We start from the raw sequence: 7,040 nt of genomic DNA on the forward strand, positions 1-7,040 counted from the left end.
AGTTCCCAGGCCTTTTCCATCTATCTAGACCATTGCAAATAATTAAGTTGAAAGTCCCACACAATGTAAGCAACTCCTTTCCAAAATGATTGCTAACTTTGTCATCTTTTGAACACCTCAGCCATTGGGGATTCTCCTCTTCAGTGAGCCAAATAGGATTGTTATCCTCTTTGCAACAAAGAATGCTAGCTTGATTATTTGTTGTTCTAGCATTGAAAACTCTCCCACTAAAAGAACTTCTCCCTGCTGAGAGTACACGAAAATATTTTGTTTTAAAGCTGCATACAGATCCTTGATGTCAAGCCCCTTAGTTTTGTAAGTTTTTGAGACTTGAGGGGAAAAATAGCATGCTGCAATTCTTATGTGATTCTCATTCTTTGATATTTTCAACCATAAATATTTTTTTATTTGCATCTTCTTTAATTAACTGAATGTGATGGATAGGATATAATTTATATTATTTAGTTTTATATTATTAGTATATTTAATTTTGAGTTTGTTATGTAGTTGTTTAGAAGTTGGAATGAGGTATTTTTATAAAAATAAAGTTGGTTTAATTTTTTTGTTGGATTGTGGTTTAGTGGTAATGATAAGGTGTTTTTGTGGATATAGAGTTGATCCAATTTGAACAGCTTTTGTATGTGTAATAGGGGGAAAATGTTAGATTTCCTGTAGTTAGATTCTTACAAGTTCAAGAAATCATATTGGACTAATTGAACAATAAAATAATACTATTATTTATGAGTTTAAAAATATCAATTATATATTTTGCATAGTTAATGTTAAATATTTGTATTGCTACTTTACAATTTTTATAAAGAGTTGTCCTTATGTAGAGGATCTTGCAAGTAAATAGGTTGCTCTTTCTCCTATTTTCTTTGGGAATTTTATCCTACTAAGCAATTGATTTAACATTCTTAGAGTCTTTAATAATTCTAATTAGAATCCCTTACCTTTAAAAGGGATCAATTCCACTACTTTCTATTATTTAATTCATTCCTCCTCTTCAACCCCCTTTAGAAGTATGCAGTTCATTAATAGATGAAGTTATATATATATCACATCTCTCAAATTGAGGACACACATTTACCAATGAAGTAGGCTTTATTGGCTCTATATCCTTTCTTGGACCCAACCCTCGGGGATTTGTCATTAAATGTCAATGGGAGTGTCCATGGAAGTAGTGGTCTTTGTACTAATATAATAGTTGATTAGTTGATATTAGAGTGACTCAACTGATATCAGCGTCACATCTTTTAGTATGGGGATAAACATTTACCAATAATATAATTTTCCTTTTTCGTTTCTGGTTTAGAGCCACTACGTTGAATTTATCATTGAATACCAATAAATATGTACATAAAAAGAGTAACTCTCATATTAACATAAATGTTTATTAAATAAATATATCTAAATTTATCTTTAAACAAACTCTATACCTAAATATTATATTTCAACTCATAATTTTATTTTTAAAAATTAGATTTTATTTTATTTATGTACAGTAATTTTTTCCAATAAATTTTTAATTTATTATCTGATATTATAAATTTATACCATAAAATATTAGTATTTAATAAAAAATTAAATTACATTTTTTCCATTTTATATCTTTTACACGTTTCTACTTACAAAAAAATATATTTAATTTTTCTAGACAAATTGAAAAATAATTATAACAAATATCTCTAAATAATCAAGAAAATAATTATAACAAATATCTCTAAATAATCAAGAAAATAATTATAACAAATCTATCTAAATATTTAAGAAAGTAATTACAATAAATACCATTATGCTTATACTTAATAACAATAACATTTGCAAATTTTGTATATCAAATAAATTTTTTTATACCTAATAAATTATCATAAATATTAAAACAAATCAAAAGAGAAATATATCTTGTTATTTATAAAATCAAAAGATACAATATCTAGTCCTTTACAGGACTCCTTATGTAATGACGCCACAAATTTTGAAGCTTACATCTTAGCTAAAATACCAGGGATACTAAAAAGAAACAAAGAAAGGCAAAGCATCAAAACAAAAAGACAAAGAAATGAGATACCACTTGATTATCTCTTAATTCTGTAATCTCAACAAAACCATTCCCCAACAAAATTGCCTGTTTTGATAAGAAATCAACCAAACCATTTGATTCCTTAAAAATGTGATAAATTTGGGCTTCATCACATTCTTCTTTGAAACTGGAATCTTTTGTTTGCCATTCAAAGGTTGTCTTTGAATTACCATAAACTTGTATCCTCTTTATATTCTTCAATAAGGCAAAATAAAGCAACCCCAAAGATTATTCAACTTTACCTTTTGGTTAGTGTCATTCTCTAGGCCCAACTTTTAACAAAAAATGTGAGAAGATGATAGATGTAGAACCATCCCTTCTCTACAATGACCTTGTTTACAGAGTCTGTCAAAAAACCAAATGGAGTGTTTTCTTCCGAATAAAAATCTTATATCCTCCTTTGTTCCTTTATCTTTACTAAGAAAATCTTGACCTTGTTTACAGAGTCTGTCAAAAAACCAAATGGAGTGTTTTCTTCCGAATAAAAATCTTATATCCTCCTTTGTTCCTTTATCTTTACTAAGAAAATCTGCTCCAAGAAAGCACCACTAATTCTATGAGCCGCTAATGAAAAGTCAATACAATCATTCTAAAATAATTTTTTATCAAATATTTAAGACTAACTCAACCATAGATGTATATTCCTTCCATACATTATTTAAGACTAACTCAACCATAGATGTATATTCCTTCCATACATTTTGAGTGTCAATTCCGTAAAATATTATTTGATGTCTTAGGCTTTCGCAGTGTGATAAATTCACATTTATAGCTTTGTGATTCACATTAATGGTTTGAAACTAGAAAATTTCAATAAAAATAATCGTTTTATACAACTTAGTTATTTAATATTTCAAGCTTTCATAATGTGATAGGTTCATATTAATGAAATAATTGTTAATATTATTGAGAATATCATTGACTTTTAGATGACATATTTACGCCGTAAGGCGTTCCCCTCTTCAATCAACTCCCCTCTCTGCCCACCTGTCATCCTTGTGCGCCACACGATTAATTACGGCGGCCCCTCTTCAATCAACTCCCCTCTCTGCCCACCTCTCTGCCCACCTGTCATCCTTGTGCGCCACACGATTATATGTCAGACGATTGCAAAATTTTGAGCCGTTTGATCAAAGCCGTTACAAATTCGTTGCCGAAATAGTTTTGCAATTTTTTTTGAAACTCGTTATTACACCATTCTTCTGTCATTCTTCTGGGTAGGTTTTGTCATTCTTATGGGTTGGCTTTGGACTGTTCTGGGGAAGAGAAGCACAGGGAAGGTTTTGGAATTAATTTCCATTTCTTTGCAGGTTGGGTGCAGAGACCCTATCCGTAAATTCTGGAACTTTATCTTAAGAGATAAGTACTAAATGCTCAGTTGTCTTTTGAATGCTCAATTATCTTTTGTTTGTTTAAAATTGTTGAGGAAACAATTGTTATTAAGGAGTGTTCCTTAAGGCTCCATGCAAAATACCAGAATGGCATTTCTCGATTGAGTCGATAAAGGATAACCTATAAAATTAATATGCTTGCCTGAGACTTGAAAAATCTGTTACTAAACATGTATTGTTTTCTTGGTTAAATTGTGGAAGAACGATATGAAAATGAATATGCTGATAAACCTGTGGTGTAAGAATGTAAAAGAAATATGGAATTTTATTAAGAAATTAAAGAAGCTATTACAGGAGAAATAGCCGTTCTTTTAAGAGACATTAATAATAGCCCAACAGGTAATAGTGAGATTAAACTACTAAAGAAGCTATGTAAATCAACCCATTTCTAACATGTGTAATCAATCCATTTCTATTTGTAGCAATGAGAAACTAAAGCAAAAACATACCCAGAACTTAAAGATGGGTGGCAAATGAATTAGATTGTAAGTGAAAGTATGCAGTAGCCCATTGATCTTTAGGAATGTCGGATTGTAATTTCTTGCCATTAACTAGTCTATATATAAAAAAAACAACATTAAGTTACCGTGAAACCATTATAAAAATTGGAAACCCTTGCCCAGCAGAAAACCCGACAAGTGCATGCTAGTATTAGTGGGTTGGGGTTAAAGACAGGGTTCTCACCCAGATTTACTCCTTCAGCTGGGTCCCTGTGGGATAGCTAAGGGAGCGGTTCTGAGTTGAGTACGATAATAGTTAAAGAATAAAATTTATATATATCTTGACATAAAGAAAACATGAAAATGAACATTGATGCGATTCAAGTAACTACATAATACTACCATGGTATTAACTCTGTCATTAGAGTAACAGTTCGACTTTTAACTTAAAGACAAAATAGAGCCGAAAAACAAATCTCAAGCCAGCGCTCAGTTAACAGTCAGGGTTATTAAAAAATAATAAACACATTGTTGCTAAACCGAAAAGCCCGGTGAGACATTGCAAATACAAAACCTTTCTCATAAAAAACAATCTTTCAGGAAGCCAAAAGACTAACCCTTAATAGTTAAGTTTAATCCGAGAACCTGCTTAACGCCGAAGCAAAACAATTTTCTAGGTTGCATGAACTAATACCAAGTGCAAATGGTGCGGAGCGTTCCAGCAGCCGGTGCATTTGTTGATGCCAGATGGTCCCAGAAACCCCTGAAGCTGGCCTAAAATGAAAAGGGTTTAGCAGAAACCTCAAGATGGCCAGTGCTTTAGAAGAAAAATCATTCTAAAATTCCTTAAGAACATAGGAACGTGTTACCTGCGGAAACCCAAGTGAGTGTTTTAGTAGGAAACGACAGGTGAGATTTTCTTTAGAAAACCCAGACGATTGTTGATTCCAGAAACCTGCAGAAAAGAACAAAAGCATAAGGGTAAATCACCTGCAACCTTGTGTTTGACCGACATGTGAGCGTTTCTGTAAAAACCCAGATGATTTTTTATTCTAGAACCCTGCAGACAAGAACGAAAGCATAAGGGTAAATCACCTGCAACCTTGTGTTTTCAAAATAAACAAAGAAAGACGGGTAGGTGAGCGTTTCTATAGAAAACCTAGACGATTGTTGATTCCAGAAACCTGCAGACAAGAGCGAAAGCATAAGGGTAAATCACCTACAACCTTGTGTTTTCAAAATAAAAAAAGAAAGATCGGCAGGTGAGCGTTTGTGTAGAAAACACAGACGATTGTTGATTCCAGAAACCTGCAGAGAAGAATGAAAGCATAAGGGTAAATCACCTACAACCTTGTGTTTTCAAAATAAATAAAGAAAGACCGATAACTATGGTGAAGCAGAGTTACCTACTCTATGGGCAAATGAACCCCAGAAAAACAAGCAATATTTCTACCGCATTCCTACTGCAGTCACCAACGGCAGCAGAATGCACAGTCACCAACGGTAGCAGAATGCAGGTGGTAACACCTCCATAATCATATAGTTCATACCAAACAATTTCCCCCGTAGTAACCCTAGGGTTCTGCAGAGCGAAAACCTCTCAGAGACACACCATGCGAATGAGCGACAGAGGCGGGACACCACCGGGTGGTATCCATAACCGTATCAATCCACGAAAACCGTCGGATGAGAGAGCCAGATCAACGGTGGTCGAGGCACCAAATGGCGTGCAGATGATGGAGGAACTTGGGCAGCTAGCATAAATTAATTGCTGGCTGACCCAAGAAAAATTAATAAACTTATCCTTCATAGTACTAACCTGAGCGCATATATGCTTTAAAGCTTTATTACCAAATCATTGTATAGTTATTAACCCTGACACTATTCAATTGTCAATTCATGAGTTGCCGACTTTGATAAGCGTAAAAAAAAGTATTCATTGTTTTGGGTAAATTTTTGGAATGCGTGTTGGTCACAACAAAACATAAGATGGGAAAAATCCCTTGGATAACAACCTTGAGTGCTTGGATAATTGTATATCTTTTGGGTGTTGATGCTCGTATTGGCCCATACATAATTTCTCACATTTCTAAGTTAGAAAACTCATTAGGTTAATAATAAGGTAAATAAAATAAATTTTATAAAGATTTTTATATATTAATTATATAATGTCAATAAGTGTAAAATAAAGACTCATTAGGTTAATAATAAAGTAAAATAAAATAAATTTTATAAAGATTATTCTATGTTAAGTATATAATGTCAATAAGTGTAAAATATTTTATATGAGGAGATATAGTATCCATAAATTAACAATTTAAGAATTTGGAAGGACTTAACTTATTTAAGGATTTGGTCCACCACTAATGTTTGAGCGAGAGTATCTTTATTTACAGTGAGAATATCTGGCATACTTTACATTTTTCATGATAACTAAGTGAGAATATCTGGCATACTTTACATTTTTCATGATAACTAAATTCAATATAGTTTGGGTTATTCTATCCAAGTATAGTTTGGGTTATCTATCTAAGTATATTGCCGAGTTTTTTACACTATTATGTTAGTTATGTTTGTTCAATTTGACCCTTTGGTAATATTTTTGGTTCACTATGAATAGACTTTAAATTTTGAAAACACTTCATTAATAAATAAATAAATACATATATAAAATTTTAGTTTTTAAAATTTAATATATAAATTAAATATATTTAGATATTTATAACCATAAAAATATAGAAATATAATATTTTAATAAAATAAACATATATAAATTTATTTATTTATTTATTTTTAATTTTCAAATTTCAATCTCATATATATAAATATAAAATTACTTAAATTTATATAATTATAAATAATTATTGTAAATATAGTTTGGGTTAATCTATCCAAATATATTACCCAGTTTTTTACACTAAATAATTATTGTAATATTTTAATAGAAATTAAATGTAATATATATATATATATATATATATATTATAATTTTTTCGTTGCATATCTATAAACAAATATAATAGAAGTTTAATATTTTAATAATATATAAATAGAAACATGTATATATCAAAAAATATTTAAATATTTAAATTTTGTTATTTATTTTATGTTTGTATCATATATATT

The 7,040-nt window shown here is 30.7% G+C and overlaps 1 long non-coding RNA gene across 2 annotated transcripts; it reads right to left on the reverse strand.

The window, feature by feature from the left end:
* Positions 1-4,299: 4,299 nt before the first annotated feature.
* LOC149205312 (uncharacterized) lies at positions 4,300-5,699 on the reverse strand. 2 transcript variants are annotated; one of them, XR_016251869.1, is made up of 4 exons: positions 5,321-5,699; positions 5,010-5,222; positions 4,784-4,869; positions 4,300-4,688 (listed from the first exon to the last, which is right to left on the reverse strand). It is a non-coding gene; the product is annotated as an uncharacterized LOC149205312 (long non-coding RNA). The 2 variants fall into 2 exon arrangements; XR_016251870.1 differs by having other exon boundaries at positions 5,325-5,698.
* Between the last annotated feature and the right edge of the window lie 1,341 nt (positions 5,700-7,040).

Source organism: Pinus tabuliformis, chromosome 1_2 (genome assembly GCF_031772625.1).
Source record: "Pinus tabuliformis cultivar Carrire ecotype Pingquan chromosome 1_2, CPIR1, whole genome shotgun sequence".
Taxonomy (NCBI): Eukaryota; Viridiplantae; Streptophyta; class Pinopsida; order Pinales; family Pinaceae; genus Pinus; species Pinus tabuliformis.